At 34.9% G+C, this 13,108-nt stretch overlaps 1 long non-coding RNA gene across 1 annotated transcript; it reads left to right on the top strand.

The window, feature by feature from the left end:
- Positions 1–4,167: 4,167 nt before the first annotated feature.
- LOC145051482 (uncharacterized) lies at positions 4,168–4,752 on the top strand. Its single transcript, XR_013683646.1, has 2 exons — positions 4,168–4,303; positions 4,426–4,752. It is a non-coding gene; the product is annotated as an uncharacterized LOC145051482 (long non-coding RNA).
- The last annotated feature ends 8,356 nt before the right edge of the window (positions 4,753–13,108 follow it).

Below are 13,108 nucleotides of genomic sequence, written 5' to 3'. Positions count from 1 at the left end.
TGGGGACCATGATGATGGAGATTACGACTATGCCCCTGCAGCATAATTTAGTTAATGAACATTTAACATTAACTGTAGCAAGGTGAGGGACCACAAAACCATTCATGGAGATTTTGTAGATTTTTGTATTACTAATGCAATACTGCTAAACGCTTTAGAATGTAAAACAATTTTTCCTACTGCTTATGAGATGTAGTTGTCTACTAATCAACACATATGAGTTACAAAGGCAAGATAAATAATGATCCTAGTTAATTTCTTGTGTTTAATTAGTTCGTTATTTTTATCTGTTCAAGCAATATAATTTAGTACGAATGATTTATGATGGCAAGCCAAAAGACATTGAATTATGTTTGAGCCTCAAAAGGTTATAAAAAAAGGGGTTAAATGCATACTAATCAACATGTAACTAGGTGAACTAATTTAATTTGACAATCTCTGATTTTTACAAATAAAATCAACAATGTTCAGGAAGATCGTAATTAAATCAAAACAACTCAAATAATATCCCATTCAGTGATTTACTATGCAAAACTATCTATTAACATGAAAGCATGTGACGATCCTGCATTGGTGAAGGATTATGGTGATGACAATGATAGTATTGCTCTTGTTTCTTGAACTTTATCTTCTTCAAGTGGAATTCCTGGTTGAAATAACACCTGATTCTCTTCTTGAAAAAAGGCCAAAGATAAAGTTGCTTATATCTCAATCCATGGGCTTGCAACAGATTTAATCATGTCAAGAATTTATTAAAATTACCAAATTAACTAGCTCCACATCATATTTCTCAAACACAAATGAAAGTTTGAACAATGTGTTCAAACTGAAATAAATATCATTCATTTCAGAATGAGAAGCATCTCCAACAAGAAACTCATAAACATTTCCATTAACCTCAATAGAACTACACCCAGGCTCCTTCCTTATTTTGAGTCTTTTGTATCTAAATCTTTTCTAAAACTACCAAGAACATATTTTTGTTTGCTGCATGTTCATAGATTTAGTTTTCATGGATTCCTCAAAAGTGCTAAAAAAATATGTGATTTAATAATAATCATGGACTCATTTATTCAAAAATGCATCTAAATGTCCTCAAATAACTAAGTCCGATTTTGAGACTTAAGTGTATTTTCTTTTATTTAACAGAAAATTATGAAGTTTTAGAGTGAAAAATCAAAAGAAAATAGTTCCCTAGGTCAAAAAGCACTCAACTTTTACACGGCTGCTATTATGAGTCCTACACAGTTCAAATAAATTTTCATTAGATTTGGACACCGATTTTTGTGCCTTTAATAATTATAAATTTTGAAAATCAGGCTAGGCGCATCCAAATAACTTGAAAATTTACAAACATCACAATTTGGGTTAGATGTGATCGTAATAACATTTTTCAGGATTTTTAATCATATTTTAACAGGACGACCATATATTCTGGAAAGTTATAGAAATAAATTTTAGAAAAGTTTAGATATTGTTTCGGTAGTTTTAGTAATTATTTCAACTTTCTTAGAAATAAACATGGGTAATTTATAAAACCGAGTTTTCCTATATCAAATGATGTTTTAGTTTGTTCTTCCAACTTCATGACACTATAAAACAGTCGTAACAATATTTTGGGAATTTTTCTTAGAATATTTGATATTTTTCCATGAGTTAAGAAAATTTACATGAAAGCTCATGACTACCGTTTGAACCAAAAAATAACGTTTAATAATTTTGAATACTATTTATTGGATATTTTTTGATAATTATTTTTATTTATATGTTATTAATCATGATAAATTCGTGCCAATGTGGGACTAACCCACTTAGTAGAGGCTTTGCCTCTTAGATGGGAAGTCTCGAGTTCTAATCCAGACGTTGGTGATTTTGTGACACTAACTTCTAATCACTAATCCCACCGTTTAAAAACAATCATAATAAATTCATAAAACTTGAGTTCTGATATTCCGAAAATCTTTGAAATTTTACACAAAGCAGATAAAGGTTAGAAACTATTATGATAAAATTTTCAAACATTTTTATGACTTCTTATTATTTAATCATATTTTATTGCTTTTTTAAGATATAAATTATAATAAATAGTTAAACATATCCAAAAATCATTAAAAAAAAATTAGGGACACTATATAGACCCACTCTTAAGTAAAAAAAATATAAATTTTGGTTGTTTTTGGAACTGTTTTGTTAATATTCTCAAATTTATGAGACTTAAAATGTATAACAAAACTTTTTTGTACATATTAAATGAGTAATTTTATGACAAATGTTATTGCAAACATTCAAATATGTATAAAATATAAGACTATATAAAATAAGTTAAATTTTCAAAAATAAACATAAGTTTTAAGGCATTTTATAATATTATAGTATCTAAGTATTACTTGAACTCGAAATCCAGGTACAAAGCTTACTAGTATCTTTACATTTCGTAGGATCAAAGTAGGATTGGACGTTCGGGTTTCTGTCGGTGCATCAATTGTGGTTTGTCTTAGGATTAATTGTAGATTGTCTATGCCCATTGTTGCGTCTATTCATAGCCCCTTTTTACTGCTTTCATATTTTCAGGTGAAAAACATGTTCCTATTATACAAAATGTTCGTACTATTTTATGACAACTCCTCACTCACACCGAAATGTGAGCGCATGTTACCCATGTACTTCTTATGTTAACGATAGAACATAGAGCTTGACAGGGCATTGCAGTTGTGGGCTCAATGCATAACTTTTGCTTATAAATTTACATAACAATTACTTACATGTTTTTGTATACTTTCTAGATTGGTAGTTTCATGTCAAACAAAGTTTGGGTTTGTATATCCTAAGTTTCGCAAACCTGTGAACTCGCCAATTATTTTGGTTGTTGACCTCTCATTTTAGCATGCTTTTCAGAAACTCGTCAGTAAGAAGACACTTAGGGATACACCACTTGTAGAAGCAATGTGCATGGGTTCATTTTTATTGTATAATAATTTCTGTAAACAATGTTTCAAAACTTCTATAAACATTAATGCTTTTAAAATACTATGGTTGGTATTATCTTTTCCCTTATGCTATGGAACATTTTCTTGTTACACCTTGTGTTTCCGCTTTAGCGCGGTGTGACAACCAAATTCTTCTTTGAAGTTCGTGGAACATCATATAAGTACAGGTATTATCTTGTGGATGGGATCTATCCGGAGCACGCTTGTTTTGTGAAGTCATTGTCTTGTCCAAATGAACGAGAAAGGTTGAAGTTTATGAGTGCTCAAGAGAAAGCGAGAAATGATGTTAAATGAGCATTTGGCGCTCTTAAAAAGCGTTGGCATATACTTAAATATCTTGCACCTTATATGGAGATGAAGAAAATGAGTGAGGTGATGTATACTTGTATCATATTGCATAATATGATTCTCAAAGACGAAGGAAATGCAATATGTGAGTAAACGAAAACGAGATCGTTCCATCGACGCAACCTTTTGAGGTTGGAAGCGACGAGGAGACCAATAATTCATGATATTGAGACCCATCATGTTCTTTGTAGATACCTAACGGAACATATTTGGACCGATGACCATATCGATCTTAACGCGAAACCTATCAATGATTTAGAAAGAGAAATTTTCTGATGAAGATGTCGTTTAGCTCTACCTATAATTTGTTTTTTAATTAATATGTAGGTTTCGTAATTTCAATTTATGTCTTTGTATTTTTAAATTCTTTTTTTTTTTTGTAATTTCCTTTCAAGTTTAATGAAATTTTAGTTTTAAAATAATTTGTTCAAGGATAAATATTTTTAATATTATTAATTTACAAAAAAAAAAAATAGCATTGCATACGTGGCAACCCACATGGTGTAAATGGCAAATTACGGCTGTAATGTGGCAAATCTGACGTGGCGCCTAGATGGACCATGACAAGTGTGGCACCGCTTCCCCGCCTTAAGGACTAAATATGCTTTCTAAGTAACGTGACTGCAATTACTTCCCCAACTTTGCAGAGAATCCACCCTGATGATGTATTACTTGAAAGTACTCTTATGTGGCTGGATGACATGTCAACCATATTATGTCTTGCACATTCATTGGTAATGACTCCACACTTTAACTTTTTGATAGATTCCTGTCAATATGAGTGCAACATCCTTTTCTTTCATTTCTTCTGAGAAAAAAGATGCCCATCAAACTCTAAACATTTTTCTCTTGTGGGCCACCTATCAAACTCCATACATTTCTTCTGATATGTCCGCTGTAATTTTTACAAATAGGTGCCCCCATATACTTGAAGCACACCATTTGATCATAACTCCACACTTATTCTCGTGGGTAGACCTATGTGAAAACATGCCCAGTTTACTTCTCTTGCTCATAAATATGCATGGCTTCTCAGTTTCTTTCCTACTCAAAACAACAACCTTAACATTTCTTCATAATCTGTCATCAGGAAAATGTCGTCTATCACAAAGTCAATCAGAGGGTGGTGGGATACAAGCCATGCTAGCATGGAGAAGAATGACGGTGACTACTACCATACACCAGCAGCCAGGTTTGAAGGAGAAGGGGACGATGATGATGGAGATTACGACTATGCCCCTGCAGCATAATTTAGTTGATGAACATTTAAAATTAACTGTAGCAAGGTGAGGGACCACAAAACCATTCATGGAGCTTTTGTAAATTTTTGTATTACTAATGCAATACTGCTAAACGCTTTAGAATGTAAAACAATTTTTCCTACTGCTTATGAGATTTAGTTGTCTACTAATCAACACATATGAGTTACAAAGGCAAGCTAAATAATGATCCTAGTTTCTTGTGTTTAATTAGTTCGTTATTTTTATCTGTTCAAGCAATATGATTTAGTACGTATGATTTATGAAGGCAAGCCAAAAGACTTATTGAATTATGTTTGAACCTCAAAAGGTTATAAAAAAGGGGTTAAATGCATACTAATCAACATGTAACTAGGTGAACTAATTTAATTTGATAATCTCTGATTTTTACAAATAAAATCAACAATTTTCAGGAAGATCCTAATTAAGTCAAAACAACACAAATAATATCCCATTCAGTGATTTACTATGCAAAACTATCTATTAACATGAAAGCATGTGATGATCCTGCATTGATGAAGGATTATGGTGATGACATTTGCTCTTGTTACTTGAACTTTATCTTCTTCAAGTGGAATTCCTGATTGAAATAACACCTGATTCTCTTCTTGAAAGGCCAAAGATAAAGTTGCTAATATCTCAATCCATGGGCTTACAACAGATTTAATCATGTCAAGAATTTATTGAAATTACCAAATTAACTACCTCCACGTCATATTTCTCACACACAAATGACAGTTTGAACAATGTGTTCAAACTGAGATAAATATCATTAATTTCAGGACGAGAAGCATCTCCAACAAGAAACTCATAAACATTTCCATTAACCTCAATAGAACTACACCCTGGCTCCTTTCTTATTTTGAGTCTTTTGTATCTAAATCTTTTCTAAAACTATCAAGAACATATTTTTGCTTGCTGCATGTCCTTTGGATCAGATTGCATGTGATTCATATATAGTTCATAGATTTAGTTTTCATGGATTCCTTAAAATTAAGGACAAAAAAATGTGATTTAATAATAATCATGGACTCATTTATTCAAAAATGCATCTAAATGTCCTCAGATAACTAAGTCCGATTTTTCTATGTATAAGAATGGCATGAAGACATTTTATAGAAATTTTGAGATTTAAGTGTATTTTCTTTTATTTAATACAAAATTATTAAGTTCTAGAGTGAAAAATCGAAATAAAATAGTTCCCTAGGTCGAAAAGCACTCAACTTCTACAGGGCTGCTATTATGAGTCCTAGACACTTCAAATAAATTTTCATTAGATTTGCACACTAATATTGCATTTGATTTTTGTGCCTTCAATCATTATAAAATATGAAAACCAGTCTAGACTCATCAAAATAACTTGAAAATATACAAACATCACAATTTGGGTTAGATGTGATCATAATAACATTTTCAGGATTTTTCAGTACTGTTTGATATTTAATCACATTTTTATTGATTAGTTAAAGTAAAAATGAAAAAAAATTTAATACATATCCATAAATTCTCATATTTTAACAGCAGGACCATATAATATGGAAAGTTATAGAAATAAATTTTGGAAAAATTTAAATACTGTTTCGGTATATCAAGTTTTGCTATATCAAATGACGTTTTAGTATTCTTTTTCCAACTTCATGACACTATAAAACAGACGTAAAAATATTTTGGGAATTTTTCTTGGAACATTTGCTATTTTTCGATGAATTAAGAAAATTTACCTAAAAGCTCATGATTACTGTTAGAACCAAATAATAAAGTTTAATAATTTTTGGATACTATTCGGATAGTGTTTGATAATTATTTTTATTTATGTGTTATTAATAAAGATAAATTCAGACCAATTTAGGGCTAGCCCATTAAGTAGAGGCTTTGCCTCTTAGATGAGAGGTCTCGAGTTCTAATCTAGGCGTTGATGATTTCGTGATATTAATTTCTAACAACTAATCTCACCTTTCATAAAAAATCATAATAAATTCATAAAACTTGAGTTTTGATATTCCAAAAATCATTGAAATTTTACACAATCCATATAAAGGTTAGAAACTATCATGATAAAATTTTCAAACATTTTTATGATGACTTATTATTTAATCCTATTTTATTGCTTTTTTAAGATATAAATTATAGTAAATAGTTAAACATATCCAAAAATCCTAATATTCTGTAAGGACTCTATACCCACTCTTAAGTAATAAATATAAATTGTGGTTTGTTTTGAAACAATTTTGTTAATATTCTCAAATATTTTAGACTGAAAATGTATAATAAAACCCGTTTGTATATATTAAATGAGCAATTTTTATGACAAATGTTATTGCAAACATTCTAATATGTATAAAATTTATTGAGACTGTAACGTCTAAAAAATCACAAAAAATTTAAACTTTTCAAAACCATCCATTTTCTAAAAAGAAGTGTTTATATAACCATTGTTTTCAAATCATTATTAAAAATCAGAGTCTTCTAAGATCCAATCAATATAAACCAAGGATGTGTACGGTCACGTCTTCGCCTTGCCACGGTCCTCAAAAATACATGAATAAAATTAAAACTGTAATCCAACGCTTATTGAGTTCCCCAAACTACCACTATATAAACATAACAAACAACAGCAAACATACAGAGCCTTCAACATGAATGACCGGACCGCCTCACTGGCAGCCTATCTGGACTGCTTTATGGGCCTTCGCGTGACTCATCCGTCTCGCAGGCATTCATTTATGCAGACCATCATGGGTATCCTTGGCCTTCAGCACAAAGTAGGACCGCCTCAACGCGATACACCATCATATATCAACATATACCATAACAATCAATAGCTATCATATACAGGTAGTCATGCAGATCTAACATGTCACTACATCATAGCAACATCGTACATACCAGGATACAGATCTAACAGGTCACTAAAGCATGGAAACGTATGGTAAAACCAGGATATTAATCCAATGGGTCAGTCTTAGTTCCTTCGACCTGTAAGTCAAGTGGGGAAAATCACTTCAATATCTTAATGCAGTCTAAGTCACTCCCAGCTTCGAAAAATGGCTCAACCCAAACCCTAATGTCAAAAGATTTCCCATTCTATATTAATAACATTTCCCCAAAATACCATTAGTCAAAACTGGTCATAATCAACAAGTCAACTGAGTTAACCTAGACGAGTCAAGCCAGTCGAGTCAACTCATTCGAGTCGATTCAAGGCTCGAACGTGGGGTGTACTCCTAAGGTACACAAGGTGTACTCGACCTTTGACCTCAGTCGGTAGATTGACCATGTACGCACTACGTACTCTAGATTATGTACGCTCAGACTTCCGATTTTCTCAACAAGAGCTTAATGCATTAAGCTCTCATATACAACTTTCGGATCCAAGGCCAAAATACCACTAAGAGTAACAAAGTTTTAAACTTTATGACTTTGCATAACCATTAAGTGCTTAATACAGAAAATCCCAACTTCTTAATGCCTTAAGACTCTCTAGAGCATGCATGGAGGAAAACTAAGCACCAAGACCACATTTTTATGACTTAAGACACCTCATAAGGTTCGAAAGGACGACTTATTTTCTCAAGAGCATGTCATGCTCAAGAATCACCATATTCGTGACTAAAAGTGCCATTAACCAGAACCAGATCAACCCTAGTTAATTTATAACACATGTTTTAAATTCTATACGAATATTAATTATAAATTGGCCAAGAGATATCATATCAAGTGGAACTATTTAAAAGTGACATTTCATTATAGGGATAATATCATAAAAAGCCTTAAGTTTGGCAGAAAATGTCGGTTTTACCCTTCGACCAATTTTTGGTTCGTTTATGCCGCAAGCTTGTCATTTTTTTGTCGGTTTTGCCCTTTTTGCCTGTAATAGTAGGTTACCATAAATCATTTTTTGTGAAAAAAACTCTTAAGTTTACAAATATTTTGCAAAAAAACCCTTAAGATTATAGAAGTATAAAATACAAATGTATATTCAAAATTTGATAAATCTAAATGGTTTTTAAAAATTTAATTGTCAAAAGTTTATATCAAATTCATATAAGTTTTATTGTACTTATATTATAAAACCAAAACATAAATATATTTTTAGCTTTACATACAGTAAATTTTATATTGGTTTGAGATAAACATTTTATATTTAAATTTTTAAAAAGTTACCTAGTTTTATCAAATTTTGAATATATTTCATAATTAATACTTAAATTTTTCAAAGCAACGTTAAAAAACGTCTATCAGCTAATAATTAAATATGCTAAAATATTTAACCATATAAATAACATGACATTAATGAAATTCAATTACTTTTTTTAAAAGGAAAATAAAAATATTGTATATGTTTAAAATGTTTGCATTTCAAAAATAATATTATATCATATTTTTCATAATATAAGTCCAGTAAAACTTATATTAGTTTAATATAAACTTTTCACATTTAAATTTTTAAAAACTATTTAGTTTTATTAAATTTTGAATATATATTTATATTTTATACGTTTAAAACCTTAAGGGTTTTTTTGCAACATATTCGGAAACTTAAGGGTTTTTTCTCAAAAAATAATTCACGGTAACCTGCAAACTTGCTATTACAAGTAAAAAGGGCAAAACCGACAAAAAAGTTTTCAAGTTTGCAGTATAAACGAACAAAAAATCTGTAAAAAAGTAAAACCGACATTTTCTGCCAAACTTAAAACGTTTTATTACATTATTCATTGGTTATAAAGGTCAAGTGCAAAATGTCTCAAGAGAAAATTAATCACACAAGAAAATTAATCACACAAGAGTCAAATTACTTATATTCTATCTTTAAATTTCTGGAAAAGAGAGCATGAAGATATTATAATAACAATCACCTTTTTAAGATGTGTCTAATAAAATAAATATTGTTTTGGACAAAACAAACTAATATTACAAGAAAACTTATAAAAGAAATTGATCTTTAAGACTGAATATGCTTTCAAAGTAACGTGATCGTATTTACTTCCCCGACATTGCAGAATGTCATGGCAATTATTAAAGAATCCACCCTGCTGATGTGTCACCAGACTGTCTTATGTGGCTGGATGACCTGTCAACCATATTATGTCATGCACATTCATTGGTAATGACTCCACACTTCAACGTTTTGATAGATTCCTGTCAATATGAGTGCAAAATCGATCCTTTTCTGTCATTTCTTCTGAGAAAAAAGATGCCCATCAAACTCTAAACATTTTTCCCATGTGGGCCACCTATCAAACTCCATACATTTCTTCTTATATGTCCGCTGAAATTTATACAAATAGGGGCCCTCATATACGTGAGGCACAACATTTTATCATAACTCCACACTTATTCTCGTGGGTAGACCTATGTGAAAACTTGCCCAGTTTACTTCTCTTGCTCATAAATATGCATGGCTTCTCAGTTTCTTTCCAACTCAAAACAAAACTTTAACGACCGAAAAATACAACCAATTTTAAATTTTTCAAAACATCTCGATTCCATTAATTCTTAACAAAAAGGGTTTTCAATAAAAAACGTTTAACGCGTTCCCAGAATCACACACTACAAAATCATGAGGAGCGGTACGATCACGCCTTCGCCTTGCCACGATCTCCTGAAGAACCTGAAAAACATGAAACCACAACTGTAAGCCCGAAAGCTTAGTGAGATATCCCCAAAATACCAACCACAAATACCATACACGCATAACATGCCATAACATATCCGATTACAGAACAGCCATGCACTTCGAGTCTACTATGAGATTGGTCCGCCCGCTACCAGGCCTTCAATCCACCTGGTCCACTCTCTGATTCTACAGTATGACTGGTCCGCCCGCACCGGGCCTTCAGTTCATCTGGTCCACTCTCCGAGCCTTTGGTACGTCTGGTCCGCCCTTTTGGGGCCTACGGCCTATCCGGACCGCTCGCTGGGCCTTCGGGACAACCGGTCCGCCCTGGGTGTCTTGGCCTACAGCACGCAGCAGGACCCGCCTCAACCCAACTCCAGTCCAAACAACCATGTGCACATATACATACAATCATATAACAATTCACAGTCAACAAGCAGATCAAACAGATCACATAGCATATCATCATCCTAATCAGGATGCCAACCTAACAGGTCACTAGCATAGCATCTCCCTATCTCTCAGGGTACCGATCTCAAACAGGTCTCTAACATATACCATCCTAGCTCTCAGGATGCAACATATCATAGCAACAACATAACAACAACTACCCGGATCTCAATCCGATAACGGCCGGCCTTGGTGCCTTAGACCCTGTTGATATAGTGAGGATAACTCACCTCGAAACTGCCAACTGAACAGATAACCCGAACTGCTCCGATCACTGATACGATCTCTACCACTGGACAACCGCCAATGCACTGAACTCAAAACAACAATCAACAATTACCAAAATGCCCCTGGAAACCTCTGGTCAACCCTTGGTCAAGGACAAGGTCAAAGTCAACTCCTGACTGACCCTACTCGCCGAGTCAACCCTATGACTCGCCGAGTTCCCATAATCAGAACTTCACTCAATCCGCGACCTAACTCGCCGAGTCACCCCGAGACTCGTCGAGTTCAACAACTCTGAGTCCACTCGCATACAACTCACCGAGTCATCCCTTGACTCGCCGATTCTCGACTCGACCAGAAAATATTGGGACTCTTCGACAAGACTCGCCGAGCCCAAGAACAGACTCGCCGAGTCTAAGGCTATCTTCAACCTACTCGCCGAGTTGTTCTTCCAACTCGTCGAGTTCCAGTTCATATTCAAGCAACTCGTCGAGTACACCCATGTGACTCGCCGAGTACCACCGGTCTGAATCCAATCAGAAGCATTCCAGGCCATGCAATTGCTCCAAAACATAGATCTAGCCTCCTACAACTCATCCATCACGTAAAGTGGCAAACTTTACGTGAATCCAAAGAGATCTATGCATAATACACATTAGGGCTAAGGTTTGGGACAAGATAGCTTCATCCAACACTCAACACAGGAACTTTTATGCATTCTAACTCTTCTCCATCCCAGATCTGAGGTAGCAACCTCAGATCTAGCCTCTAAACTTCCAATACATCCAAAGGATATGATCTCAACACCCCTAAAATGAAGAATCTAGACAATAGCAGCTCAAACAATGGAAAGATACCTCAAAAGGAAGCTCCAGGAGAAGATTTTCCCGAATCCTTGCAAAGCTCTTTGATCCATGCCTCTTCTTCTTTGGGATCTCTTCAACAACCACCTCTTCAAGCTCCAATTTGCTCAACAATGGTGCTTCTCCACGATTTTAGGGTTTCTGGAACTTAAGGGGGAACAAAGAGGCTAGGAGGAAAACATAATGATCTTTATATAGGGCTCAACCCCGAGAATTAGGGTTTTCTCCACTCAGCGCCTACTCGCCGAGTCCACCATGCTGACTCGCCGAGTCGGCTACTTAACACGCGACCCAATCGCGACTCTACTCGCCGAGTCCATCCATGGACTCGCCGAGTCACTCTTTCACAACTTACTCTTTTAGCCCTTCAACTCTACACTTGATATTTCGGGATGTTACAATTCTCCCCCACTTAAATTAGGCTTCGTCCTCGAAGCCTACAGCAATTCAATCCCAAAGATACTTCCACAGCGCCACCTGGTCTTAACCGGCCAAGTCCCTCAAGGCATACTCATTGAAACTCAACACACTTTCTCTTTCCTTACGGTGTCCTGACCACCATCTCCAGCCGGGCACCGGTTGTACCCCTGATCATCACTCTCAATAACCGAGAATTACCCAAGATACAATTCTGCTCGAAATCTTAACAATCACCTGAACCATAAGGGTTAGAAAACCATGAACCATTGAATCCCCGATCTGAATCCCACTCCATCCATTCTGTGACGACGGAAAGACCCATTCTCGCTCTCAGAGCAACTCTCACGAGTTGCCCTCTTGCAACCGCATACATATGCTGAACTAGCTCTAACACCCTCAGGTTGGGAAAACCTGACACACTTATAATATTCTCTAACATCCCCCAGGATGAACCACTAATACATATCCAATACCCTGATCAGAATCACACTGAGAGCCCAAGACTCTCTCCCTGCATCCCCTCCGAGTCTCTTGGCTCTACATCTGCGGAATTCCTCCGCAACCTCAGCAGGCATCCCAAACCGGATGAGCTTCTAATCCACTGCCGCAAACACGCTGCTCAAAACCATACACGAATTACTCTAATCATAACTCTGCTCTGCCGCTTTCACTTCCGTGAGCTTGCACTCCCTCTCGGAGTTACACACCTCTCTCGCTTCCTTTTCCAAGGAATCCAATTGGCCATAATGCCACTCCAACAAGTGCTGCGGTGCTCGCCCGATGCTACACCACCCTTAGCGTGTCCGCTATCCATCCAACACACTTACTCTGACTCTCATCGCAGGGACTCTCAAGCCCATGCACTACCTCAACTAAACAAGATCACTACCCGGGGCCAGACCTTCCAATGCAATCACACTGCAACATACACCATCAACA

The sequence above is a fragment of the Lactuca serriola genome, chromosome 5 (genome assembly GCF_051521515.1).
Source record: "Lactuca serriola cultivar US96UC23 chromosome 5, Lser_US96UC23_V15, whole genome shotgun sequence".
Taxonomy (NCBI): domain Eukaryota; kingdom Viridiplantae; phylum Streptophyta; class Magnoliopsida; order Asterales; family Asteraceae; genus Lactuca; species Lactuca serriola.
The sequence above is the reverse complement of the archived record's forward strand: the minus strand, read 5'-3'. Positions and strand labels throughout refer to the sequence as shown.